Genomic DNA, 14,673 nt, shown 5'->3' with positions numbered 1-14,673 from the left:
TGGTCTTTTCATGATATAGATTACTTTGTTTGGTTTTTGTATCCTGTACTCTACATCTTAATGCCCCATAAAATTTCTATAATGCATTAAAATTCTTGGGGTTCTTGAATGGCCCAGTCGGTTATATGTCCGACTTTGGCTCAGGTCATGATCTCACTGCCCGTGAGTTAGAGCCCAGCATCAGGCTCTGTGCTGACAACCCAGAGCCTGGAGCTTGTTTCTGATTCTGTGTCTCACTCTTTCTCTTCCCCTCCCCTGCTCGTGCTCTATCTCTCTCTCTCCCAAAAATTAATAAGCACTAAACAAATTTGTAATGTATTAAAATTCTTGACAATGGAAATTATCTTTTAATGACTGATATGTTTGCGTAAGCCATATAAAACATCTCTCATATATTGTATCACCTTGTATGTCAATTGAGTCATATGAAATTGATGTTTTGGGGTCAAACATGTTCATATGTAAGGAATTCCATTCCATACAGGTCCATCTAATATGTGATATTAAATCCATTTTATATTAGTATATATTTGAGGAGGCTAGAGAACTTGAATGGCTTACTTACCTGTGTCCAGTTAGTAAATAGTGAACAAGCACTTGCTTTATACCAGACTTCTGATTCGAGTGTGGAACAGGAGCACCTCAGCACAACTATAGTTAGAATTAATTAGTATAATTAAAGACAGCTTAAACTTCATTTATAACTACAAGCATGGGAAGTTGAATGCTTAGCTAGTCATAATTATTAATTTATGCTATTTTAAGATAAATAATATATGATATACTGAAAGAGACAAACTTTCTGCTGTTATCGCATGGGAGAAAATACAACTAACTCTTTAATTTACAATTTACACTTAAATTATACTTTTCTTTTGAAGAACCTTTTCCAATAAAGATAACTGAGTTTTAATTACTATTTGTAAAAAGTCCATATCAATGTCTGGTATTCTAGATATAAGACGGCACAATTGGAGGATTAATTCTGAGTTAATGAGCTCATTTTCTTCTCCTAACTTGCAGAAAAGAGCAATAAATAACAGCTCTATAATGGAAATTGGGAAATTCTATTGCCCATTGAATTTGAGAATTGCAAGGAAGCTTCAAAGACTATCCCCATCAGTTTTACCACTGCTGTCACTATGTCCCAATATTTTGGACATTTTCATTTTGTTTTCAATTTCATTTGTCACCATATATTTCTTTTTATTTCTTCTTTGATTTTTCATTAACCCATTGGTAGTTTAGTAGCAAGTTGTTTAGCTTCCACATGTTTCTGTTTTTTCTAGTTTTTTTTCTTTTCCTTTTCTTGTGATCCATTTCTAGTTTTATATCATTGTGGTTGGAAAAGATGCAGGTATGATTTCAATCCTTTTAAATTCATAAAGACTTATTTTGTGGGCATAACATCTGATATACTCAGGAGAATATTCCATGTGTACTTGAAAATACTGTGTATTCTGTTGGTGTTGGATGGAGTGTTCTGTATATATCTGTTATGTCCATCTGGTCTATGTGTCATTCAAAGACTGTTTCGTTATTGATTTACTGCCTCGACAATCTATCCATTGATGTAAGTGGGGTGTTAAAGTGCCCTACTATTCTTGAATTACCATTAATTTCTCCCTTCACATTTACTAATATTAGCTTTATGTATTTAGGTGCATCCTAGTTGGGTGCATAGATAGTTCCAATTGTTATAGCCTCTTGTGGATTGATCCCTTTATCATTATGTAATGCCCTTCTATGTTTCTTGTTACAGTCTTTGTTTTAATTCTATTTTGTCTGAAATTAGTATTGCTACCCCAGCTTTTTTTTTCCACTTCTGTTTACATAATAAATGTTTTCCCATATCTTCACTGTTAGTCTATATGTGTCTTTAGGTCTTAGTTGAGTCTCTTGTAGGGAGCCAATAGAGGGGTCTTGTTTTATATTTTTAATCTATTCTGTCACCTTATGTCTTTTGATTGGAGCATTTAGTCCATTTACACTAAAATAATTATAAGTTTGTGTTATTGCTATTTTGTTTTCTGATTGTTTTTATAGTTCTTCTCTTGTGCTTTTTGTGATTCATGAGTTTCTGTAGTGTTATACACTATGTATCTAATATAGACTTTGATTTCGTGGTCATCATCAGGTTCATATATAGCATTCTAAGGCTGTGGCAATTTATTTTAAATTGATGGCCATTTAAGTTCAAACATATTATAAAAAACGCTTTTTCTAACTCCCTTGTCCATATTTTATGTACATGCTATCATATATTGCATCTTTTTATTCATAATTGTTTTATGTTAATTATGGTCTTTTCCACTTAAAGAAGTCCCTTTTTTGGTGTATACGTTGGAGGAGTTGAGTTCAAGGTCTTCCTATATTGCCATCTTGGACCATAATGCCTTGTACTTTCAACAGCATGTTATCTCCTCATTTTTTAAATATGTACATTTATGCTAATATGCTTTTTATATTTTTTTACTTGTCTGTAAAAATAAGAGAATGATATTTTGTCTTTGTCATATTGCAAACCATTTATGTTAATAAAACTCTTAATTACAAGAGTGGAGAGATTTTGGAGCTCATTACAATTTTTTTTTTTTGACCAAGTTTTTACTTTTTAGTAAGCAGGATTTTGCAAAATGTCAGATTGACCCATGGAGCTAGAATCTTCTTTGGGACAGGGAGACTGTGATACCAGTGAGTGTTAGTTGAGTGGTTCATCATAAGCAGACTTCCGAGGGCCAGGTAAAGCCTGACCATGGCCACCTCCCCGGAGGGCTGCCTCCCCCGAGAATCCTTATGTCAGAAGAATAAGTCTCTGCAGGCCCCAAAGGAGACTTAGGCTATGGGGCTCCCGGGAGCCAGTTCCCTTTCATTATCTCTGTGCTCACCAGTGTGGTCACGGCCATCCTTGTACCTGATGACCAGCACAAAGTGGAAGGTCTCTCTGGTCACCACAGAAACACGATCTCGGACGCGCTCTAGGACTGGGATCTAGGGCTTTGGAGACAGAGTAAGACCCGAAAACGTGTAGGTCAGCCCAGTGCTGCCATACGTCGCCTGCTTCCTGGGCACAGGGTGCCACTTCCCAAACACCTGGACCCTGGCCAGTGTGCCCGTAAAATACTCCACTTCCTACTCCAGCTCTTGGAAAATCTTGTCTGCTTTGGCTTTGCCAAACAGGACCATGTAATCACAGCTCAGACCCTCAGCTCGGATGTCTAGAGAATTGTGAGTTGGAGACCCAGTTTAACAAGTGATTGTGAGTGAAATGTGGTGTTTAGACACTTCCCTTGGAGTCACTGTGGCTGGGACCCTACTGTCAGAAGGAATATAGAGAAGGCAGAAAATTGATTTGCATGCAATTATTTGCACATTTATCATATATCATAAATATATAAAATCACATAATATGTGTCAATTACTAGTTATATGAAGCCTAAACTCAAATAAGGGACACTTAATAATTAAGCAAATGGGTTCAGATTGAGATATCAGAAATGATGCGAGAAATAAGTACAATGGCATCATTCAGGGCCTTGAAGGGCATAGAGAACATTTTTATTCAGTTGCAATAGAAAGCCATTGGTGGATTTTAGTCAGAGGACTAATGAGTTGTGATTTATTTTTTTTAAACATAAATTTATCTACTTTGATGAGAATGATTTCATTGTGTCCAAGTGTAGAGTATGTAAGACTTGCTAATGCTGAAATGGTGAGAAAATGAGGGTCTGGCCTAGGATGGTGGTAATGGAGATATGGAGATAGAGAAATGAAAATAGGTTTGAGATGTATTTTAAATATAACTTTTATTTTACATTTTTTTTAACATGTATTCATTTTTGAGAGACAGAGAGAAACAGAGGGAGGTGCAGAAAGAGAGGGGGGGGACACAGAATCTGAAGCAGGCTCCAGGCTCTGAGCTGGCAGCACATAGCCTGACACAAGGCTCAAACTCACAGACTGCGAGATCATGACTTGAGCTGAAGTCAGAAGCTTAACCAGCTGAGCCAGCCAGGCGCCCCTAAAAGGAGAACTTTGACAGACTTTGTAACGGATTAGATATTAGGATTGATGTAAAAGTACAAATCAACTGTGAGGGGTTTTGTTTGTTTGTTTTGTTTTGTTTTTACTTGAAAGAAGATGATGCCATTGCTGAGATAAGAAAACACTGAATAGGAGAAATATTTAGAGTTCTGTGAGAGTAAAGCAGGTAATACCTTGTACCAAGCGTGACTCAAGCTGGCAAACTTTCAAAATATTTTATAAAGCCAACAATCATGATAGCTTTTCCAGTTTCCTCCCAATTGAACCTATTCTCCATATACCCTATGAAACATCCAGAAGGGTAGCTTTTGATGATTCTCTCTCTCCCATTTACTTCATTGTGTTTTTAGATATTAAGTAGTATACTCTGCTACAAGTCAGCTGCAGTATTTGGCTATTTCACACTCTGTGAATTGTCTCACTTACCATAGTGTAAGTTCAACATTGTGCCTTGCTGATTCCATGTTGTCTAATTTATGCATGAGATAAGTGAAATTGGATTCCTGTAACAGGCGAAGAATACTGTTGATAGGGAAATAGGAAATACATTCTAAAGCAGTTAGCTAGGTACCAAGGAGAGCCATTATGTAAAAAATCCAAGATTTTATCTTTGAGGTATAGCTACTTCTTCATCCCGAATAATAGCCCATAGAAATATTTAAAATCCCTGCCCCTCACTAAGTATAGATATTTGTAGTGTAACACATTTGCAAATACACTTATAGCTGTTTACTTATGTCATTCAGTGCAATACTATTTTGATACTCGGATATTATACAAGTGCAAGAATCTACATATACTACAAAAATATTAAATTGCTGCTTGTTGTAAAGTATGGTGATCATGGTAAAGACACTATGATATGTTAATGATTATGTGGTTGTGGCGGATTCAACAAAAAGTTCAATTTCCCTGATCATATTTTTCCTACTCAAGCTTTAGCACTCCTTGACAACCCCCTTTGGTGCCAATAACATTAGTGTTGGACACAGAGAAGACAAAGAAAGAAAACAAGAAAGACAATAGGAAAATACGACGAAAGAGAAAAATGGTTACAAGAGATTAAGTTGGTATCTTTTCAAAGCTGGCATGTGGTGTGATAGGTGAGGGTCTTCCAAGAGAGCATTGGGTTGTCCTCCCATTTTATGACTTACTTCTAATCCCTTCAGAAGATTTTGTCTTTCCATATCTCTTGGATCTTTAAGGCATTCAGATTTATTTATGCAGGATGTTACAAAGGAGACATAAAGTTGAAAACAGATCGTTTGTAGAATGTAGATTTTTTTAGTATTGACTGCTAGCCTTACCACTTTGATTTGAGTCTGAACATGAGTGTAATTTAAGTAGAAATCCCAGCTTTTGCTCTTTCCTATCAATCTAGTACACTATTATCTTCTAGTAATTCTTTTGGTTTATATTAGTCAAAGAGCATGTTAATAGTTTTCTTGGATAGATTCCTGCAACTTTTTCATCCATGTATTTTAAGTGTTTAATCTAAAACAAAACAAAGCTTTGCTTACCAAATCTTGAATTTTGATTTATTTGAATACAGGAGCAGGAAAGATGCAGATAAATTAAGTCACCATTAGCCAACATGCCAACATTTCTTCCTTTTACTAAACTTACCACAACTTGTTATTCACTTGGTTTACAACTTTACTGATTTACTTATTTATTTCATACTTATTTTAGGGAGGTTTTAGAAACTCAGACTTAAAGTTGACAAGTTAAATTAGAATTATACCTTTGCAGGCAGGGTGCCTTGGTAGCTCAGTCGGTAAGTGTCCAACTTCAGCTTAGGTCATGATCTCATGATTTGTGGGTTCAAGCCCCGTGTTGGGCTTTGTGCAGATAGCTCTGATCCTGGAGTCTGCTTTGGATTCTCCCTTTCTCTCTGTCCTACCCCACTCATGTTCTGTTTCTATTTCTTTCTCTCTCAAAAACAAATGAACATTAAAAAAAATAAAAGAATTATACTTTTGATTTTCAACTTATTTTAAATATAGGGAAATAATCTTAATTCTATAAGTTGTGGCATTTTAACTTCCTAAATTCCTCCTCTAGCATATGAAAGAAAAGTGTATTTTAAAAATATATAGCATATTGGGGTGCCTAAGTGGCTCAGTTGGTAAAGTGTCAGACTTCAGCTCAGGTTTGTGAGTTCGAGTCCTACTTTGGGCTCTCTGCTGTCAGCTGGGAGCCTAGAGCCTACTTCAGATTCTGTGCTTCTCTTTGTCTGCCCTCCGCCACTCGTGCTCTGTCTCTCAAAAATGAATAAATGCTATAAAATATTTAAAAAATAAACGGCATATTTAGTGGGGGTAGTCCCACTTAGCTCTTCTATCTTTCTCCCTTGTTATCTGGTATCTACCATCATATTCTTCTTCCACTTTTTCTCAGGCAGCTTACCCTGAGGTTAGGCTGTTTCTTAGCATAAGGAGTCAGGACTGACGCCAAAAAAATCCAGATCCCATTGCTCTTGCACTAGATTTTGTACAGATTTTCTGTGCCTTAAAGGTAAATCATCCACTTGTGACTCACCCTTAGTTCTATACCTTTTAGCGATGTCCTTATCAAATGAAGCAGATAAAATTTTGGTAGTGATTGCCAGAATGCTCTGGAGAGGATAAAAATAGATCATGCTCTTCTCTAAAAGAAAGTAGTATATGATTATAGAATCAAGTTCCTATTTGTGAAATATAATTCTTTTTTTAACTTTTTAAAGTGTTTATCTATTTATTTTTTTACAGTCTAAAGAATATTGTTCAAATATATATTAAAATAGGATGTTTCATTTAATACTATTTATACATATTCCGTTTTTCATTTCCATTTTTATACACATCAAAATGAAAAGAAATGGATTATGTGTTTGAAGATTCTACTTTTATGTAATGTTACTATTTTAATTTTACTAAGATCTGTGGTGTCTGTATTGAACTTAGAGGAAGTGATCTACTTTGTGGAAGACGATCAACAACTGACTTCAAATGCATCCCAAATCAGCCAAATAATGCAGTGTTTTTGCAGAAAGAGATGAAACAATAAAATACTACTTCCTTTAAAAAGAAATCTTCCATTATTATTCATTGGCATCTCTGCTTAATAAACAGGAAAGAGGAATTTTTATAACCATTTGGCTCTACAATTTGGAGATACTGTCAGAACACATTTTTAAACTTCAGTTGTTTTTTTATAGTTTATAATTTTGGCATTTGAATACCATTGACATCCCCTGCTCCTCATTCCTGTATTGGCCGAAGGTTTCTGCAAGGTTCAGCTGGATGTTTAAAAATTTAACCAAACACAGAATAGGTAAAGCAATTCACTTAGCTCAATCACTACTTAATGCGACTTACTATTAAATAAATATACATTAATTAATTAATTTAAAAAAATTTGAATATTTATTCATTTTTGAATGATAGAGAGACAGAGAGTGAGCAGGGGAGGAGCAAAGAGAACGGGAGACACAGCATCCAAAGTGGGCTCCAGGCTCTGAGCTATATCAACACAGAGCCCCACGCGGAGCTTGAACTCACAATCCATGAGATCAGGACCTGATCAGATGCTTAACCGACTGAGCCACCCAGGTACCCCTACATTATTCATTTTTTTAAATGTTTTATTTAAAGAGAGAGACAGAGCATGAGAGGGGGAGGGGCAGAGAGAGAGAAGGAGACACAGAACTGGAAGCAGGCTCCAGGCTCTGAGCTAGCTGTCAGCACAGAGCCTGACGCGGGGCTTGATCCCAAGAACGTGAGATCTGACCTGAGCTGAAGCCGGAGGCTTAACCGACTGAGCCACCCAGGTACCCCTACATTATTCATTTTTAATTGAAGAGGAAAAGTCAAGAAAGATTGAAGCAACAGAGAAATTATTTCATATGAAAGTGAGAAGGCTACTAGCAGCATAGACTATTATTCAGGAGATGCTAGTGAATAAAGGAAAGATAGTGTAGCTCTACTCAGCCTCAGCTAATCCTAAAGAGCCATGGGCTTAATGTTAGCCCTGGGTGTATGGAGGAATAGATGACATACAGATTCAGGGTTTCTGTTTCCAACCTGGTCGATGCCAGTTATTCTGATAGCCTTAAAACCAACAGTCATTGCACATTGTATTGCCTAGTATTGCCGCCATTTCCTCCTACTTCCTACCATACTGGATAATTATAAAATGATGATGGAAGTTAGACTTAAATAAACTAAAGTAAAATTGAGCACCAGGAATAGGAAGAAAAAAAAGACCCAAGTTCTTCAGTACTTAAATACAGAACTGAGATCCAGAAGGGTACTTGTTAGCTGCCTCTTCTGTCTTCTAGGCATTCTGTTACGAATCTTGACCGATTAGTATATAAAAAGAAAGTTTCATTTAATGTCTTGCGTGGATAAGTCTTGCCCTGATAGAGGATGCCACTGTGTTGATTGCAGGAAAAATAGATGTGACATAATAGATTTAGTGTTATATCCAAGGAGGCCCAGCCCTGATGGAAAATTAGCCTCACTCTTGGGCTCAATTTGAAGCTTAAAAATTCATGAGAAATTCCTATTATTCTAAGAAGTGCTTTCTGATCCTAGAAAATCTAAATACTTAAAATCTTAAATACTATTATAATGTGTAAAATATCTTTTTTTCATTTTCTAAACTATGCTACATAAAAATGGATATTTATGATTTTTCTGTTCGCTATTATAAAGCTGTGAAGAAAAACAAGCATTATTTTTCTGACAGGGAAAAGAAGGCATAGAAAAATAATAATTGACTTGCCTCTGGTTACACAGACCATTCAGTCATAGACTCCGGGTGCTTCTCTGATTCCATGACCCTAACTACCTCACTAAGACATCCAGGGTAGGCAGTTGTCATTCTCTTGTTTGTTATTTGGTAATCTTCTGACTAATCCATTGACTTGTATTATTCAAATGCTGAGTGAAGATAGTTTCCATTCCTCATTCTTTCCCAAGGAATCTTTTCCACCCAGGGCTTTGTACTCTTGACAGAACCCTTAGCCTCTTTAAGGAATTGGAATCTCTGTGGTTTGGAATGGTGGCTGGGGGTGGGGTGTAGGGTGGGGTATGGGTGTGGGGGTGGGAGGGGCTGAGCAATGTCTAGAAATTAGAATCCTAGTGTGAACATGGTGGCAGAGAATAATGACAGATGAGGATGTTATCAGTATAACAAAGCAAAACAAACAAAAAGACCAAACTTTTTCCTTCATGCAAGGTCTTTTAATTGTCATAAAAAAGTATGAATTACCTCCCTATAAATCTATAAGTATAAATTAAAAGATTTCTTAATTATGAACAAGGACTGTTATGTCGGTATTTCTTACATGAGGTTGGCTACCTGCTCTGTTTTGATTTTCCATGAAGATCACTTTTTGAACTGTTTGCTAAGAGATCCTGGTTTCATTGACACACCAGGTTTCAATTTATTTGATATCCATAGCATTAAAATATGACAGCTGAAAGTTTTGATGTCAGGAGCTATTGGAAGCTTTGGCTTTTTCTTTTTTAATTCAATTTTCTGTTATGTTTGGCAATAGTTTGTGTTCACTTCTAGATTTCAGATTGTTTGGGATTCAGTGGAAAGTAGATTTTCAGGCCTGTCATTGATTTGATTTGTTCTAACGCTGGGTAAATGAACTACTATTGTGATTTAAGAAATAATTCATGTTGCTCATACTTAATTAGAAATCACCCTATTAATCTCTAACAAAACTATCATCTACTTCAAAATTTGAAACTTTAAGGTGTCAACTTTATTTGGAGCTAACAAATTTGGAAAGTTGTTGCTGTTTTGTTTTTACTTTATTTAATTACAAAGTACAGATTTATTTTGGTGTTTGAAAATAACTAATTATTTCAGTCTTGTCTTTTTAAAGATAATAAAGCTCAGAGGGATTAAGAGCCTCCAAAAGTTAAATAAGTAGTTGGTAGCAGACCTAGGACTTAGCATATCCAATTATACAAGAATTGCTTTCTCAGATATATAGTATATAGAGTGTTGTCTTTTCAAACATGCATAGGGAGGGTTATTTCCCATAATCTGAGTGTCCTCAAGACAAGGACTGTGTCTTGTTAAATTCTATACATTTAATGCACAAACCTATGCTGCCATCTAATAGATGATGACTTAACATTTGTTGAATGAATGAATGAATGAATACATGTTGAATGTATATTTGTGCCCTCCTTATATCCATGAATTCTATTAATTAAGGTATCTATTTTTTATATTGGCAGTTTCTTGAAAGGTTACATATATATCTACCATATAATTTCAGCAATTCATCCCTTAGATATTTATCAAAAAGAAATGGAAAAAAGAGAAAATCCACAGAAAAACTTGTACTATGTGAATGTTCAACACAGCCTTAATCACAATAGCCCCAAACTAAAAACAACCCAAATGTTTACCAACAGATACATGGATAAATAAGTTGTACATTCATATATTCTAGATCTCCATTGAGCCATTGTTTCATGTTGTACACATTTGTTAAAACTCATTGAACTGTACCTTTAGAAAATGATATATTATTGTATGCATACTGAATCTCAAAAAAGTTGAATTAAAAATTGAAAATGTAATTTTCTATATATTTTTTAACAGCTGTAAAATTAAAGTGAGTAATTGATATATATCTATTAATATCTTCTGTTTATATCTTCATCTGCAGTTAATTGTGTGAAATCTGTTAACCCAAACCAATGAAGATGAGATCTTTTGGAAGTATTCTTTCCAACAAACTTAATTACATCTAATAAGCATATCAGCTAATACATATAAATGAGATATCAGTTATAGTACTCATTGAATCATATGCATGGCATTCCTTCTAGTGTGTTCTTGCTTTGATGATGTTCTTTGTTGCTAAAATCGGGTAAAGGTAGTTACTCTTTCCTTATTTAGGAGATTATTATCTGAGAACTTCAAAGCTCCTGTGCCTGTCTCTTTAATGTGGATTCAGGACATTATCTGTAATATATAGAGCAATATCTATGCCATGGGTAGTGCAGCAAATTTCCCTACGTACTAAACACAGCACTTCACTCAGCTAATGATAATCTTTCAGGTTTGAAAGGCAATGATATATGGTTTTTTCTAAACTGTGTGAGAGATCACCAGTTATTAAAACAAAATTCTAAATATATCTATCTGTTACATTTAACAGAGCACATAAGCTAGTTATGACAACCTGAGTGAGAACCAGTGACTCACTTAGAGAAGCATGTGTGGACAAAAAGTATGTCAAGAGAGAAGTCATGAAAGAATACAGTTTTTCTTTATAATGTGAATTTTATTTTATTTTATTATTTTTAAATGTTTTGTTTATTTTTGAGAGAGAGACAGACAGACAGCATGAGTAGGGGAAGGTAAGAGAGAGAGGAAGACACTCTGAAGACAGACTCCAGTCTCTGAGCTGTCAGGAGAAAGCCCAATGTGAGTCTCGAACCCATGAACCGTGAGATCATGACCTGAACCAAAGTCAGACACTTAACCGACTGAGCCATGCAGGTACCCGCTATAATGTGAATTTTAAAGGTTAACTACATCCAGTTTGTCTCAGTAAAAATTTAATATTTTACTACTCATAAATATAATCAACCTTTTAAAGATAAAATCCATTGTTTTTTCTTATCTCTATCATCATATCTGTGAACAATGAACTTTAAAACTTGATCTCCTGTTTGGTAAACTCCTGCTTTATTTTAATTGATTTAAAAAATGGACCTATTTTGGATTTAAAGTCTACCCTTTTCCAACAAACTGTATGAAATTATCATGAAATATTCTGTTCTAAAAGAGTGAAGTTTTAATGTGAATATTATATTTATAAATGAAGAAAAAAGAGGAGGGGGATGGGAAGGAAAAGGAAAAGAGAAGGGGAAGAAGTAGAAGTAGATAGTTCTGAATTGCTCTGGAACTCAGCAGGTTGGTGGGGCCTGAGAGCAGATTCAGGACATTATCTGTAATATATAGAGCAGATTAAGCAATTTTCCTCAGTAACGCCTGGCTTTACCTCCTGTGTGCAAATGGGTTTATTCTTGAAGCAAGGCCAATTGAAATCTTAAAACCAGCAGAATTCATCTTTTTCTCTACTTCCAATTTCTTCCACTTCTGAGTGCCTGTGATATGCCCAGAACTGCAAGAGACCCGAGGATACAGCAATGAACAAGACATGATTTCTAACCTCAGGCCTCTAAAGAGCTCATAACCTGTGTTGGAAAAAGCATACTTATACAATCATCAATGTGATAAATATGATACTAACATAAACAGAGTTAGTTATGAGTGCAGAGGAGGAAATACTCCTTTGAAGAAGACATCATAGAGTCTTGAAAAGATGAGAAGGTATTCACCTAGGTGGTTCAGTCCCTTCACTTAATCATTCAACAAATAATGTTGAACTCCTGCTCTCTGGTGACTCCTGTATATGGCAGTGGGATTGCCATGGTGATCAAAGACCAGCATCGGTCCTTCCCCCTAGGATTTGCAATCACATAAATAACTGTACAATTGTACACCATGGCAGATGCTATGTGTAAAAAGTTCAGGGTATAAGGAGAGTGTTTAGGGGCCCTGACTCTTTTCGGGGACCCTCGGGGAAGCAGGCCAGGGAAGACTTTCTGAGGAAGTGACTCTGGTGCTGAGATCCAAAGGAAAGTTGGAGTTACTTTAGGCAGTGACAAGGAATGGGGAAGAGTGCAGCAGGCGCAGGGAGCAGCCTGTACAAAGGCAGTGGCAAGGGGGGGCATGGTGTATTTGTGCAGTGGAAGCAGTGTGGTGTGGCTGGAGAACAGAATGCTTTGGAGAAGAAGGTGAGAGGCCCAACATGGCTGCAGCGAGCAGATCAGCCAGAGCCCTATAAGCCAGATTAGAGATGTTGAACCTTTGCTCAAGAGATTTAAGCAGAGAAAATACCTGGCCAGAGTGTTTTTTAAAAATGCTTTTGCTTCAGTTTAAAGGATAAGTTTCAGGAAGGCCTAATCAGGAAGCTGTAGCAATATGTCCACATGACAGACCATGATAATTCATTTGTACTAGGTATAAAGATAGAAAGGAGGAATGGAAAGATTTAAATTTATAAAGGAAAATCAACAAAATTTAGTGATGTATTGACTCTGGAGAAGGAGAGAGAGAGCCAAGGATGACTGGCAGGCTTCTGGCTTGAAGAACTTGATGCAAGAACATGTTGTTCAAGAGCAAACAAGGGAAAGAGAACAGACTGGGGAGCTCCCAGGCGTTTAGCTTTGAACGGGCTGCTCAGGGTGTCTTTGGAATATGCAAGTGAACACAATGTGAGTTGGGTATATCAGCCTGAAGCTGAGAAGCCTACTAGACGTCTATATGTAAAATTACAAAAATATGGCTGGTAACTGAAGACCATAGGATGAGTGTATGTACAAGAAACATACAGAATAAAAAGAGACAAAAGCTGAAGAATATGCCTTGAAGGGCATTTGAGATTTAAGGATAGTGTTGAGAAAGCGGAGTTAACAAAGAAGAAAGAGAAGGAGCAGCCAGTAATTGGAGGACGTCTCAGGGGGACGTGATATTATAGAAGAGGAAGGGAGGAGAGAGTGTTGAAGCAAAAGTGGAGTACTCAGATGGTTTTGGTATTGATGAAACTCAAGTAAGATAAGGGCTCAAGATGCCCACTGTTCTAAATTACTTAGAAATGTCACAGGTGACTGGATGAAGAATTGTCACGGTAGGGTCATGGGGTTGCATGCTAAATAGGAGTGGGTTGAGTATTGAGTGGAGCTCGAAGAAATTGGGAAAGTAAGTGTTAACTAATCTAAAAGGATTTGGGCAAGGAAGGATTAGTGTAAATAGGGAGCAAAGAGGAGCTTTCATAAATTGCAATAATGATTTTGGGGCCATGTTGTGGAATTTAATTCACCAATAATACCTAATAATGATTAAATTTTATGATATTTTAAATTTATGGAATAGATTTACATGTTGCTTCTATTCCTCTATCTGTTCAATTTCAACTTCCTTCTGGCATTTTGATACCTTCTCTCTTTTCCTCCTCAGTTCACACGTTTACTTGTGATCCATGATGTATCATTGCCATTGTGTTTGCTTAAGATCTTGTTCCTCCATTCCAACATAACTGGTCTTTTCTACTTGTCTGTACCTTGTACCTCTGTATATCCAGTCTCAGTATGACTTTCTTTTGTTCTGTTTTTCATGCCTTGATTGACTGAACCCATCCGTCCTGCCTGGTGACCTCCTGGTTTTCCTAGGTCTTCTGACCTTTGGCACAAGAGCCATGGCAGCTGAGACCTATATGTATATGACTAGACTGTCACTAACATGAGACGTTCCACAGTCAGTGTTTAGTAACTCTAAGTAAGCATATTGTTCCCTTCCCCAAAGTCAAATATCCCTAACATGGTATCACCTTAATGCAGCTTCAGTTCCTCTTTGCAAATTAAAGCTAGCCAATTGTGCCTTCCTTCAGAAGTTGACATACAGAAGTCAAATTTTTACCAAGGAAGAAGTTGGAGACTTGACTCTGTTCCTTCTCTGATACCCCCAATTCCTTATTTGTAAAATGACAATAATTATTCCAAGTTGGTTTTAAGGAGATTGTGATAAAGTGAAACCATAATT

General features: G+C 36.3%; 1 pseudogene; it reads right to left on the bottom strand.

Moving 5' to 3' along the window:
• Positions 1-2,607: 2,607 nt before the first annotated feature.
• On the bottom strand, positions 2,608-14,270 carry LOC115290560 (annotated as a pseudogene).
• Between the last annotated feature and the right edge of the window lie 403 nt (positions 14,271-14,673).

The sequence above is a fragment of the Suricata suricatta genome, chromosome 4, assembly GCF_006229205.1.
Source record: "Suricata suricatta isolate VVHF042 chromosome 4, meerkat_22Aug2017_6uvM2_HiC, whole genome shotgun sequence".
Classification (NCBI taxonomy): domain Eukaryota; kingdom Metazoa; phylum Chordata; class Mammalia; order Carnivora; family Herpestidae; genus Suricata; species Suricata suricatta.
This window is presented reverse-complemented; position numbering and strand designations above follow the sequence as displayed.